The sequence below is a fragment of the Zerene cesonia genome, chromosome 19 (assembly GCF_012273895.1).
Source record: "Zerene cesonia ecotype Mississippi chromosome 19, Zerene_cesonia_1.1, whole genome shotgun sequence".
Lineage (NCBI taxonomy): Eukaryota > Metazoa > Arthropoda > Insecta > Lepidoptera > Pieridae > Zerene > Zerene cesonia.
This window is the reverse complement of record NC_052120.1, coordinates 8,191,299-8,212,060: the sequence shown is the minus strand read 5'-3', so window position 1 is coordinate 8,212,060 and position 20,762 is coordinate 8,191,299. Positions and strand designations below refer to the sequence as shown.

General features: G+C 31.4%; 1 protein-coding gene across 1 annotated transcript in view; it reads right to left on the bottom strand.

The window, feature by feature from the left end:
• The window catches only part of LOC119834651 (zinc finger protein 177-like), a 50,430-nt gene that overhangs the window by 28,711 nt on the left and 957 nt on the right, over positions 1 to 20,762 (bottom strand). The window lies entirely within an intron of this gene.

The following is a 20,762-nucleotide window of genomic DNA, read 5'->3' as shown; positions in this document are numbered from 1 at the left end:
ACACGAGTACATTATCCGGTTTAACATACATTACTGGTTTTCATCTCACGTCGCTACAGAAACTCCTGCCATTGAATTAGTAGATCGTGAACATATCGATATTACCGTTACATACGATATTGAATATTAAATAGCGTAAAGAGACGTTCATTCATAATAAAAGCTTTGCACAGGTAAATCGTTTAATCTAATGAAACGATCATATAATTTTACGGTGTAAAAAATATAGTTATTATCGTAGCGGAAATATTTTCCTAAACGTTGTTAGATTAATGAATAGGCACAATGTTATATTGCTCGTAGATTTTATTGCCACTTATTTCATAAAGTTATCCAAGTAAAATACCCCTGGAAATCATTTTATCAAGCTATTCAGTTTTGTAATTGTCGTTCCAGGTATTTATATGCATAATGATAGTAAGAAGTACGTGAAATAGTTTATTATAAATACATTACAACGCAACGAAGACCAATAAGAAATAGACCACTTTTACGACCACGCACGCGTAGGAGCACCTCAATTTTGCTTCCTCTATTTAATCACCAGCAATCATTTTCAATTCATATCGAGACGGTAATTAAGAGAGTACGTAAAGATAATCTATCGAATTAAAGCATGCACCAGTTACCTGTGTTTTAGAGATAAATGAATATTGCTTCGTATGAAATGTATTAGCATTCCGGACTTTACCGTTACCCGATACAAATTCTTTGTCGGGCTTATTAATAAGCGAAACTAGAAGACTTGTCTGTACTTGTACATTAATGTACACCTCGAGGCATACTGATGTCATATTTAATTTCAATGATTTAAACGCGATATGCATTACATTACGTCCGCAATTAATGCATTCGCTGTGATATATATCTGATATATTTTACGGTGTACTCCGATCGGTTTATAAATATTGAAATAGGTTCGTTTTGTTCTTGTCAGCTACGTTAGATAGTACTCGTGGTTATTCTTTAGCTGGTGTGGGAATTAATTGTTTCATGTAGCGAATATTTTTAAAATGATCTTCTTATATAATATTATAAATTAAAGAGATGGGAGAGATAGAAGTATTTTAAGAGATTGATCACATATGAATAAGCCATGTCATCTTATTGTTTACCAATCAAGCAACAATCAGTGTTCAAATAATCAATCAGATTTACAGAAACAAATGTAAATGCACACAAAATAAAGGATCGCCGTTCAGACGGACAAGAAAAGGGCATCAAATAAACAAGTTGACGAAAATAAAGTCATAAATTCTATAAAGCGGCGCGTTTGGTCGCTCATCTAACAAATTAACAGGTGATTAAGCTACCGATTTTGGGAGAACACTCGATGGAGCGTTAATGGGATGCAACAAATAACATTGACAGAGGCATACTGTCGCGTGGATAATAACTAAAATATTTTTAGATATACACCGTTGCGAATAGTGACAATTAGACGAGCATAGAGAAGCTTGACTTCTAGTGATAGTTAATGATGTATAATTTAAAAATTGAAATGAAAATAGCGTCATCGTCAGTCCATACGATAATCCACCACGTTAGCCAAGTCTGTTATCCACGCTGGTCAAAAGCGCAGATTGGTAAATGTGATGTCGATAATTCGATTCTTATATGCCGGTTTCCTCATGATGTTTTCCTTTACCGTTCCGTACTCTTTCGGTCTTGAACCCCCGACTGTCTGATGTCCGAATGGAATATAGTTATTACTGCGAATATTAATATACACTTCTCTGTTGGAGTTTATTTTCAAAGTCAGATGTTTGTGGTGTCTTAAAAAATATGATTATTCTTTAAACTGATTTCTCTGTTCAACTGTACTTTTCTGTATTGTAACTTTGTCTCTCATCTCATTAATAATGAATTAAAATAGTAACAATATGTAGAACCGAATACGATAAGCATAATAGAAATAATCAATAACTGTGAACACATTGATAAAGATGTTTTACTATATGTATTTAAATTGAACAATTTATTATGTAGTTTATTTGGTCATTACAACATACAATTTCTTATGGTCTTTATAAAACCTACTTTATTTTTTAAAAATAAATAAAGTGAGATTGTACTTTTTACAATAGGTATATATATTAAAATCTTTATATAAAAACGAATCCCTATTTCCCCTGGTTACAGCATCTCGCGAGCTTTTGGAATGTTTTCGCTAAGTATTATTGTTGTGCTTCTTATCTTTATTTTCACTATTATCAAACAGACATATCTAATACCTTTAAACGAGCAATTCTTGTATATATATATATATATATATATATATATATATATATATATATAATTGGAATCTCGGAATCGGCTCCAACGATTTTCATGAAATTTAGTATATAGGGGGTTTCGGGGGCGATAAATCGATCTAACTAGGAATTTTTTTTAGAAAATGTCATATTCGTGTTTTTTTTTTTCCTGACATCTATTGGTGAATAATAATACTATTTTGCTTCGTAGATAGCTGGACAACTGAAATAACACATAGGCACTTTTAATACCGATATTCCTACGGGATACGGACTCACGCGGTTTCAACCGCGGGTCACAGCTAGTTATAATAACACGACTATAAAAAAATAATGTTCACCTAATTCGCCTGATTACACATGTAAATTTTTATCAAAACTAGCTGGCCCGGCTAACGCTGTTATGTTTACTCTTATCATTTAGGGGTATGTAAAATAGTTGGCCGATTCGCACACAAAATTTCACAAGAATCGATTCAGCCGTTTCGGAGAAGTATGGGAACAAATATATACAATATTCGTTCCCTATTATAAGATATTGCATTCTTAGACGAAACGTGACTCATATTAAATTGTAGAATTTAAATTTCAAATGTATTTAGAAGGAATTATATTATTTTATTGTATCTCACATTAAACTTTTATTTACTGTATCGGGAAGACACAGACTCCTACGGGAAACACAGCGAAATATATATGGGAGTCTGGGGTCCATGTTTTATGTGATGTATAAATTGTTTCATAAATTATTATTATTTTTAAATCTATTGTAACATCTAGAGAAACCATATCAAATGGCGGTCCAACGAAATGAAGCAGAGCCTATTAATATTTAAAGTCACGGCCGTATACCAAGCAGGTATCGCAGGAAATGATCAAGAAATCTGACCGAACACGATATTAGTGAATTAATTTCAAATGTAAAAACACCGACAATCCGGTGACATTAAGCACAAAAAGTCAGCAATGAATCACCGACAAGTTTATTTATAATTAGTGCCAGTTTCTAGTTCCTAGGCTTTTCGCACGATGAGTAATATATCTTTTAAATAGGTTATGGCTATTTCGATACAACTCCCAATGAAGTAGCGTACGTGTGATTTAAAAGCCATGGCGCAAAAATTTATATTATATAACTATATAACTAGCTGACCCGGCAAACGCTGTTCTGCCTTACTCTTATCATTTAGGGGTATGAAAAAATAGATGTTAGCCGATTCTCAGACCTACCCGATATGCACACAAAATTTCATGAGAATCGGCCCAGCCGTTACGGAGCAGTATGGCAACGAAAACTGTGACACGAGAATTTTATATATTACATTATAAATAATTTATATTTCGATGTAATTTGGTACAAACATTATTTGATACATGAGAAAGGACGTAGAATAGATGACGCGGACGGAAAGCCAGTTAGTATACAAACAAATATTCTCCGTCCTATCTCGCGTCGCCTTACATCAATTAATTGATTTAGGACAGATTTTCGTTTGAAGGACTTAGAACAAAATTAAAGGCTACTTTAATCTGTTAGATATCATAATCATTCTTCTTGAGAAAGCAAAGGTTTCTCCATGCATTTACAACGTTTACTGATTAGCGTATTGGTCAAACATGCCGATAAATTGATCGTGTGTAAGGACCATTAAATCGAGATTGTGCTGTGTGCATGTACACTCATAATTGCTTGATATATCAATGTTATATCCGATAGCGAAATATTGCATTATGATAAGCCATTTTTAATGTACTTAGCAATAATTTATTAGCAATTGACTCATATATTCCTTGTAAATGTGTGATAAAATATTGATTGACTTTGAAACAAGATTATAATAACGATATGAAATAGTATTAACGATTGACCTGAATTATTTTTCGTAATCCGGTGTATCTTATTGTTAATTTTATAAGTAAAAAACTGAAGGACATACGTTTGCATCAAAAGAGCAGAATTAAAGAATTACAAATATAGGCTCCATTATACTATTAAGTGAACTAGCATCAGAAAAACGAAACGGAAAGCAACAACTATCGCTATTTTACAATCGCTTCTAATTTATAATCCGTCTTAAAGGATGTACTTATAAAATTATTTCAATAATTATCTACTCCGGAAGGCAATAAAGTGGAACGATTTTATTTTCTCTTAATTCAATTTAAGCTTATCATGATTTAGCACGAAGTGAGCTCGCAGTAGTTAGCAGCTACGATTACAGTACAATATTTACGAGGAATCTTGTCACGAATGGACACAATTTAATTACAATCGCTTTATAAATGGACGCCTTGGGGTGTTTGTTCAATCACACTGTAATAGGCGATAAACTATTAAACTTTAGCACCGGAATGAAACCAAACCTTTTTTTTAACTTCACTTCTTACTCTGTGATGCTATTCATATTTTATACTCTGGGGAAGTAGTGGTAAAAAGCACAATATTGTGTGGAATACATAATAATGCCAAGACCAGAGACGATACATCCATTAACAAATATATCACTAACCTCATCCGTACGTATACAGATGTTCAATGCAGACGACGATAAATAAAATATTAAATGTCAAGCAATGTGGTGAAATATGAGTGAATAATTTGCGGTGGCTCTCACGCTAAGGTTACGTTGTGGGATGATCCTATTCATAGAAAAACCTGTCAACCTCTCGCCCAGTCTTAATGCATAACATTGACATAAAAGTTGACGTGATTTATTGAACAGAGATGAAAATAAAGACATATGGCCTCAAAATTCTCTACTAGCTTTTGTCTGCGGCTTCTCACGCGTTAAATTTGGAGTAGTTTTAGACATGTTATACATTTAAACCTTCCTCTTGAACCACTCTATCTATTTAAAAAACCCCATCAAAATCCTTTGCGTATTTTATAAGATTTAAGCATACATAAGAACGTAGGGACGGAGATAGCGACTTTGTTTTATACTATAAAGTGATAATCTCTAACATAATTAGCTAATAAATCTCTTTAACTCTTTTGAAATTATTTCACATAGTTATCGTTACCATTTCTTACAAACAACTACTGAATTAAGATTAAACTATTAAAGTTGCAATGGTGTCTTATATTAAACTTCTTATACGGTAATATTATTTAGATTTACGACGAATGCAGTAGAAAGAAACAAAAAATAGCTTGACCAATTAATTTAATTCTATATTAAAATTAATATCACATCAACAATAATACTTTTTATTTCATTAATTTGTCAAACCTGATTTATTAGAAACGAATGATTCAATTTGCGAAAAAAACTGTAACAAAACTGTTTCCAAGTTTTATTAGCCTTCCATTTATGGGTAATTAAGCGTTAAAACGTCTAATAATTCAATAGAGATAGCGGTTAGTCAATTTTTAATTAATTCTGCAAAAGAAAACCTTAACGGCCTACTCCATCAAGCCGTGTCTATTCAATTAGCTGTTTTTTATACCAATTCACACACAAATCAATGTGAATAGGACATATTTATACACTTAATGATTATACTGTGAACTTAAATCACATGGTTCATTTATAAACGATAAGCTTTAGGTATTACGATATGATTGAATTGATTTCAGAATACGCAACATATTTTAATAGACATAACATGGACTAATACTAAAAATGTAATATTACTAGCAATAGATAATAATTTGACGCGCATATAACTTCAACGTTCCCAGACAAACGTTACAGATAAAAAATAAAATGTTTGATTAATAAATTTTATATACAAGCAGGCCCGCTAGGTGGCTAATGCATTTGACCTCACATCCGCGGGTGTTAACTTTTGAACCATGCTCTTAATATTAAACAACAAATCACCATTTCCTATTGCCCATCATCTCGCAGTCACGACAAATTTTATTAGCATTACCACCTATCTATCGAGCGAACTTCTTGCTTCTTTATCCATTACGCGCTGTAACAGAAAGGTTAAGTTTTAACCGCACTTATGTACAGCGTTAGATCACGAGCAATTTGTTAACTTTCGTAAAGTGATTGATTTAGATGTAGCGGCCTCACTATGATATATAGACACATGTCAGATATAAGATTTTTATAAGCTTAAACATTCATTTGTTAGTATCGAATATTAAAATATTTCACGTCCAAATACCTACTTGATCATCGTAAATCTAATTACCATTATTTTGAATTTTATGTGCATTAAAATGTTAAATAAATGATTCGTGAAAAGCAATTTAATGGTAGAAGTGTTTTGAATTTGCCGCAAGACTTTTTTATGTAGGTCTATACATTATCTGTAAATTTTTAAAAATATGTTTTTTTCCTAATTTTAAGTCGAATTTTATGATAAAACTATTTAAAAGGCAAAAAAATCACGTAGCGGACAAATCATTAGGAATCAGCGAAATTTAATGAAAAACTAACGTTCTGCCCCGGCTTCGCCCATGGTACATATATAGCCTATAGCCATCCTCAATAAATGGGCTATCTAACACTGAAAGAATTTTTCAATTCGGAGCAGCAGTTACTGAGATTATAACCTTAGTATAGATTCTATAGAAAAAGTTATATCAGATTTTGACCTGTTCGCGTGACGGTTTCTTACAATACTGGTTTTCGTAATTTCGTCGTATGTAAATGATTGTTAATATATTAGAGTAACATTTCCTTGTTGAAGTTATTAAATCAAACTAACGTGAGATCTTACTGCGTTTCCTCCATAGTGTCTGGGAATCAGAACATATAGTCAGCGCCTCGAACGGACGTCCTGTCGTTTCCAAAAATATTAGCATAATCCATATGAATATTTTACGAATCGAGTTCTTAATATTTCTCGTCAATTCTATCAAGAAAGTGAAAATGTATCATGAGTAATGGGTTAACGACCAGAAGCCGAGTGTGAGAACTGGCCACAATGGAAGTTCAGGTTGACGTTTATTTATAGATTGAGAAAATTTACATAACGCGATAGAATTTTATTTGATTTTATGTAATCTCGGGTGCTATTTATGATAACAGTTTGAATGTATGTAAATATATAGTATAATAATATTGAAAACAAAGCTATACTTACCTATATTGATGAGTTTATTGAGTATTAGCTATAATACTGTCAGTAGACGATTGTAAAAGTAGGTATTTTTTCATTTATGATAGTAGTTAATATAAAACAAGTCTAATACAGTATGCGAGATATATAAATTACAATTTAATTAAAAAATCAATACATTTAGCTTTATAAATCTACTAGCTGCACACCGCGGTTTCACCCGCGTAAGTCCGTATCCCGTAGGAATATCAGGATTGAAAGTTGCCTATATGTTATTCCAGTTGTCCAGCTGTCTACGTACCAAATTTCATTGCAATCGGTTCTGTAGTTTTTGCGGGAAAAAGCAACAAAAACACACACATCCTTACAAACTTTCTCATTTATAATATTAGTAGGATAGGATTAGTAGGATAAAACACGCTCTTTAATGATAGATAAGGAAATTATTTAAGCCTGAACATCCTTATCGGGATAATAAGATAAAACCATGATATTTTATTGTATTTTTATTGTATTTAAGACAGTCGATTGCATGTAAACATTCAAGGGAAGTAAGTAAAAGTTGATTCTTTAATATTTTTACAACATTTGACTTGTAAATTATACTGTCATAATTTTCTGTAATCAAAGGTACATTTAATCGTGCATATTTAGCAAGCAATACAAAATTTTCACCTGCATGCTTTATTTGAAATTCTTTCTAAATAAATAAAACAATGTTGAAAATACTGTCATTCTTGTTATGTTCTATCGGAATATAAAACAAATTAACACATTTAAACATTCAAGCTACTTAATCAAACGCAATGCAAAAAACTCGCATACTTACACCATGTTCCCATGTTAACGGCCGAATGCTCATACATCGATAGGTATTTGACAAATGATATCACAACTGTAACACAACACGTCACGGTCAAGTTGTGACTTTTCAATTCCCATGATACCGATACAGTAAAAATGGTAAATGATTCGTATTGGGTTTCTGAATCACAGATTAACTAGGGCTAGATGCTTCTAATCTTCGTTGGTATTCTCATGAGTCACCAATAATAGCTGTGTCGCTAAGGTCCTATCAATATTTTACATTGTAGAAACTATGTAAAACAACAAATAAATAAAAAAAAGAAAAATAAAAGAATGGCTTATATTACTTGATTATTCACAAGTAGAGAACTTACTAATACATATATCCAGTGAATAAATAAATTTTTAATAATAAAAGAACTCTCACTCACAATGAACAAAATATGATTTCTTGATTACTCCAGTTCTTAAATATTATCTAGGTACGTTTTTTTCACAAAATCTTAATAATATTGTACATAATAAAGTGATTCGTTAACGTTATTATACAAAACATATCCTATTTATTTCACAAGTGTATTCTCAATATAACCAACATGTGTATTGTTATCGCCTACTCCAACGACGATTTCAAAATGCCCAAAAACGTCATGTAAGTCATTATCATCAAATGATATCGCATTAACGAAACCTTCCACAAGCATTAGTTATGCTTTTTTCTAAACCACATGTCAATTCACTCGCCCATTGATGCTTTTTTTCATCATAACGAAATGTTTGACTTTTTCGAATTCGCACCGGTCTGATTGTAGTTTTTATGCTTTTATCGCAATTTCACTAATGATGCATGGGATGGCGTTTCCGCTTTTTTATAGTCCCGTTGTTTATGGGATCATCATTATCATTTATTAAAGGGAATATACTTAACAGGTTATATTATTAGAGCGACAAATCTAAATATATATAACTCAAAGGTGGTTGACTGACATAGTGATCCATCAAAGCACAAACCACTGGTGGATCAGGCTGAAATTTTGCATGCAGATAGATCTTATGACGTAGGCATCCGTTAAGAAAGGATTTTGTTAAATTCTAACCTTAAAAGAAGAAAATGGGGGATGAAAGTTTGTACCACGATAATTTAATAAGACCGCGTGAACGAAGCAGCGGGCAACAGCTAGTGTATTTATACTTCTCTTTACTTCTCTAACAAGCAGTATTAGAAAATGCTTTATTTGCCATGGTTAAACAAATCCTTTAGTCACTTGCCTGCATAAAATACGTCTATCAAGATACTCTAGTTATTTCAATGCAAACTTGTAACAAATCACACCAACAAATTGGTTTCCTATAATTATATTTTATTACCTCGCCCGTTGTTCAGATAACGTGCGGAACATAATTCTCATACTAACTGGACTAACCACTGCACCATGACCAAGATTCTGTCGGGAGTTAAATAAATAATGAAATGAAAGTTGGTGCATTTGTGACGCTGTAACCTACATGTTATATATTAATGATGTTATTGGTACAGAAAGAAAGAAAAAAAGGAAGATTTTTTTTCACTTTAATAGGATAGTATTGGATAAAAATGTGATAAATGCACGCATTGAGTTTTAGAGATGAAGGTTAGTAGAAAGTGAAGATCCATTAATATACAAATATTAGTATTAGGATTTTCAGTTTTTTTAATTATAACCAAAATTTATTGTATAATAACTGAATAATAAGATTTTCGTGACGGATTTCTTTATCTACAAATTTATGGATTTATTCTGCCAAATTAATTATTAAGCCGCTTTAAAACTTTATCTTTATTTAAAACTATATTATAGCAAAATCGATCAAGTACACTTCGGTCTAATGTACCTTACAAACAAGTTAAAGACCAACTGCAAAAAATGGTCACCCATTTAATATATGATCGTGCCTCACCTCAATTTTTTATTATTTTTTGATATAGCGACAGCAAAAAAATGGTTCATTCATTTTTTCTTTTATGTTTTTTTCTTACCGTCATGGAAAATAGAAGGCTTAATATAAATAATAAAAAAACATATAACACATAAATTTATTAACTTATAATAAAAACATTATAAAATATGCCTATGACCATTGCTCATAAATAAAATATTTAATTTTAAATTTAATATAGTTTTTAGTGTATTAACGTTAGACTTACCTACTAGGCATTCAGCATGTGGTTAGATAATATTAATACTTATGCTATCTTACTTCTATCAATTTCGATATTATCTCGATGCCGTAAAAACATTTAAAGGCACGTCTCAGATAACAGGTAATTATCATACGGTTTATCTTAATTCGAAGACACATTTATGTATTAAGTTGTATTTATTTAATAATATGGATAATTAGTATAAATATCCCTTATCTTCGGTGTTTATAAACGGTTAATAAAAAGTGACGGATTACGAAATTTGAATTAAAATACCTGTGTAATAGAAAAACAATTTTATTATTTTAATGTAGCTTACAATAGCTGTATGGATTATTTAATTGTCCATTTTTGTATGAACAATAGGTGATTATGATAGAAAGCAAGACTCCGGGAGGTCATTGTATTTGGTCCTCAGGTTATCGATGTATCGATATCAATTATATATCGATTCAATCAGCTAACAAGGGACCATCTGTTTTCAATTAATTAACGCGCCATGATTCGAGATCAACTGTTAATGATATTGTATAGGCTTTTGTTATGTGCGATTTTGGGCAATCCTAATCGATTGTTGTAATCGAATAAAACATCGATTAAGCATCGAATGAACCAATGGTTGTAATTAATCAAATTAAGGATTATAACGATTATTCAAACGAACTGTTAATATCTTATTCTTCATACTATATCTATGGTGAAGTTCGAGAAATTGGTTCGCAATTGTGTTCCAATAATTTTATCTTATACCTTTAAACGAGCAATTCTTGTATAAGGGGTTTCGGGGGCGAGAAATCGATCTAGCTAGGATTTTTTTTTAGAAAATGTCATATTCGTGTTTTATTCGTGCTTTTTTTTCTTGATATCTACTGGTGAATAATAATACTATTTTGCAACTGAAATAACACATAGGCACTTTTTACACCGATATTCCTACGGTTACGCGGTTTCAACCGCGGGTCACAGCTAGTGTTATATATTAATCGTGATTTATAAATAAAACTAAATGTTTCAAAAATAACACATAATGGTATTGTTACGGAATTGGTACAGTTAGTTTGTAAAATATTAATATTATGATGAAACATCCGTCAACAAATCGCCCAAATAATCATCACTTCCATCCGAATGAAGAGACGACCGAGAAGAGGTTTGAAGAAGCTTATCTAACTCTCTTATCCAAGACTCGTTCATAGCAATGCAGCTTTACCTCCATATATAATTAAGTACGCACTATTGAAAGGTTCCTATTAAAGATACCGCTTTTAATACTGCCATTATATTTAATGCAGTTCAATATGGTTCAGAAATAAGTGCCGTAGATAAGCTACTTTCCGTTTTGTTACTGTTTTATGACTGTGATAATATTTTAGCTTGATTATGAACAATTTGCATGCCCTTATCATTGACTGTAATAGTCCTGTATTTATGTTATCTGGTTTTATCAAGGCCAGAGTTTAGTTTGTTACTGAATGGTCGTCGTGATCTTCGTGATTTTCATGCTTTTTTTATTTCACTATCTGGTTTTTTGAGTTTAGTATACATTATATATAATAGTAGAAATGTGAACGAAATTTAATTTTTATTCGAAAGTATGAATGAAAAAAGAATAGTAATGTTACGTAATGACTGTTATAATAATAAACATTACACGGAATCAAAAGAGCTAAGAGCTAAGACTATTACATTTCATACTTTAAAATCCATATGTTTCAAATCGAAATGCAAGTTTCGTATTAATTTATAATCAAGTTTAATCGAGTAGTGGAGTAAATCTTCACACATTCTAACGAGACTTGAAATGTACAAACACACAATATAAATCAAACGTTGATTAAAATCAACTCGCGTGCGCTAAATATTCATAGTTATCTCGCGCATTATACCATCCACATGAATAGCTAAAGACCTGAACCGCTGCTGGGTATTCTGCATAACATCCTCCAGACATAAAATAAATGCGCTCCTAGTGTTTATGTTGCCCTGGTACTTGTGAATTAATCTTAACTCAGAATGAATGATGATTTCTTGGTACGAAAACACTAAAATACATTTAATTTCTATTAATATAGTTAACTAGTTTAATTCACACAATCTGATACAGACATAACGTATGTTTCTTTAAACTTTAGGCAGTATTATAAACATCGATTGTTTCTCGTAACAACGTGTACCCAATTAATGTAGAATAATTGAAACAAGAACTACTCCAAGATGAAATGCCTTCCGACAAATCACCAGACAATATGCCTATAAAAACGATTTTCCATATACAGTTCATTGTCCACTGAAAAAAACCTCATGTGACGCAATATGCGGTGAAACATGTAATTATCTCATGAATGAACTTTCGCTTTTGTGTTAAAACAATGTGCACTCTTCTAATGTGGTAACTTATTCGGTTTTTACTTTGTATTGTTTAGAATACCACGCCAGAAACATTTGTTACTGATAATGGTTTTAGCCGGAAAATTGTGAGAAACAGTCTTTAGTCGTTTAGAATTGGTTTGAGTTTGAAAAATGTATGTTCAAATAAATCTACTGCTGCTATAGTTATAAACAAATTCAATTTCAATTGAAATAGTCTTCTCATCGTGCGCTGGGGTTCTGTATTTTCTAAATTAAATGGTTGTTGTCTATTTTAAACATTTAAGTGAAACTATAATTGTTTCTTGAAACAAATCAGTTATACAGGACTTCATCGATGGGTTTAGGAGTGATTCAAAACATGTTGAAGATATTTTGAATGAAATGGTCATACAGAAGGCTTATCTGTTAAGCAACTATGTAAGAGCTTATTAAAAACTTTAGGGTTTTGAATATTGTATTTAAATGGAATTCATAAATTTGTGTACAGCCTTAAAGATTAAGTAATTACTTAAGATTTACTCTTAGAGTAGTAAAATCAATAAATATAAGAACATTAATGTTTAAGTTCTGGGTTTTAAATAATAGTACATTGTATGTCTGTAATTATTATTATAAATAAAAAAGCTTTATAATCCTATCCGACCATGCAGTTTTAAGACAGCAACTGGTTCATTTCACTGCGAATCAAAGATATATAGAGTTATAGATATAATTTACAAGCGTTTTACCTAAACTTCTTACATCAATAATTACACACGTCCTAATAGACGAATCACGAAACGCATAATATTTTAAGTATGAGTGATATTACTGTCCTGCACGCTGAGGCAATCATTTATTAACATTCAGACAGTCTGATTTATTAGCTTTTTATTGAAATGGATGTGATAGTTAAACTCCTTCATGAGTGAAAGCACAGTTTTTACCATTGCCAAATAAATCAATCGATAATTCGTATTTATAGGAAAATAAATAGTAATGATTAAAGGCATATCTAAAACTAAATTTATGATATGTCTAATACGATATGTAAAATGGCTACTCAATTAACTCTATGATAAAACAAATGTTACAATAACATTAATAATCCGATTATAAAATGGCTTTATTGTAATCTAAGCACGATATCTATACTATTATAAGTACCTAGCTGAAATTCATACGTACTAGTTTTTTAAAGATAGTTTGTTTCTTGACATGCTTGTGGGAACTACTGGAAGGATTTGAAAAAAAAAAATCTAAATTTATATGTGGCAATATCAGGTCTATTTAAAGTAATATTAAAAAAAGGAAACATTTGTGTGTTTGTATTCTTTCATCATTAGAAAGTTGCATTTTTAAGTGAAGGCTATAAAGATAGCACGGGCAAACCCGAGGCAGACCGTGAGTTAATAAGAGCTGAGTGTAGATGAAAAAATGTCGGAAAATGTAGACGAAGTGTCGTGAGACAGCATTTAATATATTTACTTGTATAATATACTAGCTTTCCGCTCGCGGCCTTGCCCGCGTAGTCGCAGGAAAGATAGAACCGGGGTTTTCCTTGCATGCTGTTGTTCCCGCGGAATTTCCGGAATAACTCCTATGTCCGTCTTCTGGTTCTAAGCTATCTCTGCACAAATTTCCAGCCAAATCGGTTAATCCGTTTTTGAGTAATAAGTAGTGTAACTAACTCCACTTTCTTTTATATATATAGATTTGCCGTTGAACATTTACTGAATTAAACAGCTTTAAGCGCCGCGATGATAAAATAATTGTAAGGTTTATTGTAACTCCAAAATGATTCACAGTATCACATGTCATCGCACGATAATTACTTCATTTCGTGAGCAAAGAAGCTTATGTTATAATAACTTCACACGTTTTCTTCTCTTTGTCTTTCGAACAAAAGAATATAGTTTGTTATTTTCTAAAATAATTTTATTATGGATTATAAAACCGCTATGATAGCTGCAATTTTGAAATTATCTCGATTACCGTGTTTGTCTTGTTATAGCTGTGATTAGAGTAAGAAAAGTAATGATAGACACTGTTTTAGCGAATCCATCTTTCTATTTAAGCATAGAATATAAACGAGTGCATTTTTAAATAATAAATGCAAAATTGTACGTATATTCAATATACATTAAATATCAGTAATTAATAAAGTATTTCATGAAAAATTGCGAAGATAAAATTAACAAGTTTTTAATTCTTGGACGCTTTTAATTCGCATTAAAATACACTTCCAATAACATAAATAACTTCCCATACGTCCCAAGTTTTTATCAGCCATTGTTATACACAAAAAAATCGCCTCTATAAAAACAGAGAACGATATATTTACAACGATAAATGGTTTCATCAATGACCTCAGAAGTAAGTAACCCAGAATTAATCATAATAACCATTCCCGGCTTAGAACTCAATCTACGGCGTTCTTCAAGCATCGACTGTGGTATTATTATAAATGGACGTTGTCAAAATATCTCAGACAATTGTAATTAGCCTCTTGTATGGAACAAAGCTATGGCCGTAATCAACGCGGTGCGGACGCGTGCGTTCAAATGTTGAAGCTACCATGCCGTGGTTTGACTCATACGCTTCGTGCTTTCTTCACTGTTTGTTTCACGTGATTTGTACAGCGTCTAACTGTCTGGTGTTTTAAAAAATTCAGAATCAGTACTTAAGGTTGGGAGACGTATGAAATAAAAAGTAGCATTATGATTTGATTTAAGTAATATCAAAATAGAATACGTATAAGAAATAAAGTAACTACAAGAAATCACATTAATTACAAATATAGTGGTTTGCCCTTATAGAAAATGAAGAACAATAATGTCCAATATTTAAATGTTTTCTAATTTAGTTAATTATCTATATGCATGTTAAATTGAAATTATAATCTTGTAACGTATCAAGTTTTCATAAACAACCTTGAATTAATGTGTGAAAAATGTAAATAGGTACAAACAATGTCGATTAGGCATAAGTATATCCTTGATAATTGACTTCAAATGCTAATATGAATTATCAAAATGTGTTCTGTACTAATCTTGAGACAAAGAGTTATATGAAATATAATATTTTTTCGCTACATCTTGTAACACGCCACAAACACCAAGTGGCGTTCTCAATAAATGGTTAACGAAGTGAAATTAATTATACATCCAATATTACGAATACAAACACATTTTTAAATTCTCTTGTCAGTAGTACACATACAAATCAAATAAGTTTTATTATTATTCATAAAACTACTCCTTAGATAAGTTTTTAACAAGTTTTATGCTTTTATTACAAGAATAATAAAACAGCAATGAAATTTAGACATCAATCTCAAATAATTTCATAAATTACACTTCTATACTTAATAATATAAAATTGATGATTTTTTTGTTTGAGTGCGCTAATCTCAGGACTACATTTATTACGATGGATGTGAATATTAACACTGTGTGCTATACACATACCAGAAACAATGCCCAAATGGATTGCTAGCCTAGAATGATGATGCACTTGAACTGATTTTAATATCAAATCTAAAAATATTGACGATTTGCAAAAATAATGCCAAAAACTGCGTTAAAAAGTACTCATATTAAACTAGTAAAACATAGAAATATTATACATATATAAATATTTCTAAGTATGGTTGATTTCCATTAAATGTTGGGAATACTCAAATCATCTATACTTCAGTGTTAAGCGGATTCGGAAAGAGATCAAGTTTTACTTGGCTTTGGTGACAAAAAAAATATACATATCGCAATTTATACGTTAATTGCTATATTAATTGGATTTAATGCTATTGAGAGCGTGGATTTCTGTCTAATTGATATTTTATTAAATGGCATGTATTTTAAAAGACTTGAAATAAATGTGGGAAACACTCTAAACGTGAAAGTTGAAAAAAAACAGGAACTGTCATTTATTTATAGACGTGTATGTTATTTATAGAAAGGTGAAGACTGGTTTAAATATATTTACTTTAAATTTACAATTTGCATTAATGTATAAAAGCGGTAATTAGAGTCATAAAATCGCTATTTACGTTATAATTTTAATTATTACCGCAATTCAACAAATTAAATGCATTTTGGATTATTTGGTGACAATAATGCAATAATTATTCACGCTTTCGCTCTACACAGTGGATCGAATAAGTAATAGATACTTATGCATAGGCATACATTCAAAAACACAAAACCATCTTTTGCAGGGAGGTCAAAAATAACCTTTATATCGAACTTTGGGTCTAAGGTAAATCTGTTTATCTATATACGATTATGATAATAAAAATCTGAAGTGTTTGTTCACGAGGCCAATTTCGGGAAGTAGGTACTAGACCGATGGCAACAATACTTTCATCGTTTGACATTAAAGTGATATCCCAGTGCTAAGGACTATATAAGTAGATGAACCTTGGGCAAAGTCGCCCTCTAGTGGTAAACACAATGAAGATCTCACATACTATTAGATTCAATTCATTGGATCCTAAAGCTATAGAGATACATGAACCGCGAGCGCAGCCGGAGCAGTTGCCTAGTGTCTAATAATATAATGATCGCACATTTCAATAATGTGTTATCAAAAAACATTCCCAAGCTAAGTCATCATCATCAGCCAGGGTTCAGGCCATAATCCGTCGTCGAACTTTGATTCTTGGACATGCCGGCTTCCTCACGATGTTTTCCTTCAACGTTTTAAGCAGTGGTGATGTTATCCACATGTGCAGATAAATTGAAAAATCAATTTGTTTCCTGCACGCTCGCCCAGTCTCTAACCCCGACTTATCGATTTTGAAGTCCGAGGTTCTCACCACTGAACCACCTTTGCTTTTAAAAAAAGCCCAAGTACACGGTTTTTCTCAGTCTCAAACGATTATCCTTTAACGATTAAGTTTGCTAAGCGCTGACTCGGCAGGAAATTATATTGGAACAGTTGTCTCAAATATTGAATTATAGTAATTAACATGTACATATTTCTTCACCCAGCGCTACGTAAACCAGTTTATTTTGGTGAAAGTTTATGCATGCTTCTAAATTGTGAGTATGGGCTTCCGGCCAAATAGCTTCCAATGTTATAATTAATCTAAAGTAATGGAATCTTTGTTTATAATTTCATTTTGTTTTGATTAGAAAATAGGACTGCATTCATTATTAGTCCATTGTATGAAGAACTGAAGAAATACAGGTGAACATATGACAAAACATATTTGTATTTATTATGCCCCGGTTAAATAACGGTTTGCCCCGGCTTCGCCCGGTAGATGGATAGCTTATAGCAATCAGGGATCACCCTATCCAACGGTGATAGAATTATTGAAATCGATCAAATAGTTCCTGAGATTAGCGCCTTCAAATAAACAGCCTATTCAGCTTCATATTACTATAGTTCCTATGGATGTAAGGCATATCTGTGATTCTTGCGTAAACCTTAGTTGTGGATTATCATAATGTAGTTTTAATCCAAAATATATACAATAAACGCAATCAAATTATTTTTGACAATTGATGAAATAATTTTGTTAATAGTTTTAGTCTTAAAATAATTAAGGCTTTTTAATTATTGATTAAACATAATGTTAAAAATACCAATTCTTTGTTCCAGCTTCCACTATCCAACAAACTATAATGATAATGTTATTCGGTACATATATTACACTAGTTTCCACTCGCGGCTTTGCCCGCCTGGAATTAGGACATTTACAAATGATTTAGTGACTGTCTCCCTACTTTATCCCAAGGGAGATTTTATCGGGTTATATCATTTCCAATCACCCAAGTCAGCTTATACCTTGTCTGTTTACCAAATTCGTTCAGTAGTTCCAACGTGATTAACGGACAAACATCCAAACAAACAAACTTTCACATTTATAATATTAGTGTGATTTACACACCTGCGAAGCCTTAAGGCAGGACGGATAACTCTTTAGTCTTAAATTTAAGTGGGATTAGATAACATGCATTATATGAAATTGTTTTAGCAGAAAGTATTCAAGTAAAAAAAAGTTAGTATTCAATCATATATCCCTACTAGTCCCTACTAATATTATATATGCGAAAGTAACTGTCTGTCTGTCTGTTACGCTTTCACGCCTAAACCACTGAACCGGTTTTGATAAAATTTCGTATGAAAATAGAACTGAACTTGGGAAAGGACATAGGATACTTTTTATCGCGAAAAAAGGGTAGAAAGGGTTGAAAGAGGAGATGAAAGTTTGTATGAAAGTTCGTTATTGTCAACCCGATTTTGATGAAACTTGGTATGAAGTTGGAGCTGAACGTGGGAAAAGAACAAACCATATTTTTTAATGTAAAGAAGAAAATACTCCTTACCATGGCGCGCGATATAAGCGAATTCTACGCGGGCGAAGCCGCGGGCAAAAAGCTAGTTTGCAAATAAAATGTTGTTTTTTGCGATATCTTAATCATAAATGTTAACAAGCGTCAGATCACGCATTTTGAATGACATACGAATAAAATTCATCCAAATATATTTACTAGTAATCTTAGTCTTATCTCGATTCAATTGATTTCCGATCACAGCGCAGCATTGTAAAACAAACAACCAGAATCGAATCTAGTTTTCAAACAAACAATCATGCGGTTGCGCCAACGGAGTAATTCTATGATTATTTATAAAAACCATCCACTTGCTAACCGAGGAGGGACGTGAGTTGGATCGAGTCTAACTGAACTGCTTGCGGTTTGAATATTGCGTACTTTTATTTCACTTATCCATTTGAATGTAACATAGTTTCACATTTTTTGTAGAGGAAATAATATTTTAATGTAATATCGCAGTTTTTTGATATTTACGAGTCATTGAAAGTTGTTTATTCATAACTTAATCTCGCATGAAGGGAAGTATTAATGAAATCACTCATAACACATTGCACGACAATCTTTACTCTATATATACGTAAAAAAATAATTACAAAGAACAGTCAGACCACTATTTTTTATTCTGTAACTTTCTTGTATTCTTGTATATTGTATCGTCTGTGTTTGTTTTAGCTGCTCCAAGTGCATTCAAAATTTAGTCTGTATTTATCCACCCAGTTCCAAATGTTAAATGTCACTACAACTTCAGTCGAATTATCTGTAATTTGAGTCCTGATTCTCCCACTTACACTGGACATTGGCGCAGTCCCTCCGTTGGGTGAAGCCATTAAGAAAGAGAAGAAGAACTTTCTTGTATAATTATGTACGTATTATATTATATCTCTGATGAAGTTTAATGTAATAAGAATATAACTGCTATTGCAAGCGTTTTTTTATATCATTTAATATTTGTTATTTTTAATTTCATATGCATATTTAATTTTATAAGCATTTATAATTATAAAAGTTATAAATCAATATTGAAGTAAAAATATTTGGCTACTATTGTTTTAATTGGGATAAATATCTGAGAATGTTGTCACAAAATATTAATTTCCTTTACATTTAGTAATCTAGACTATCACAGAAATAACCTTCATTTAAAATTCTTACAACACGGCAATTTACTAAGAGAGGTTTCCTACAAAGACTTTTACGTACGCAATTGTTATGTAAGAAATTCTATTGAATACAACATAAATAAAATATATAATTCTCAATTTTCTTTATTATATAATATGCTACCCTAATGAAATTATTACGTACTTTTTTACACGTTATTTAAATAAAAAAAATGCACTCAAATAATATATTTAGGACTACCTTATAAATTCCAATAACATTATCCGTTAAAAAGTATATTAACCTATTGAAATACCCACTACTTAAAAGACATAAAATCAATTCTAATTTTAATATATAAATCATAATGTTTTATGGCATACTAATCGGATACACATAATATTATTTGCTAGTCAATCCTGTGACGCATTTCCTTTGACAACAAAAACTGCAAAAATTTAAATATCACGAATTATGTCAATCGGATACTCTTAATTGAACAAGTGATATTTTATTTTATTATCTGTGCTATTAATATGTTCACACGGACTCTATGGGATTAGGTGTTAAATTTATGGTGTTTAATTAATTAATGGTGTATGATTTTACGCTTTTCGATTTAGCTATTGAATAACACGTTTATTACATTTTATTATAAATTGAAATCATTATTATTTAATCAAAATAAATATATTTGTC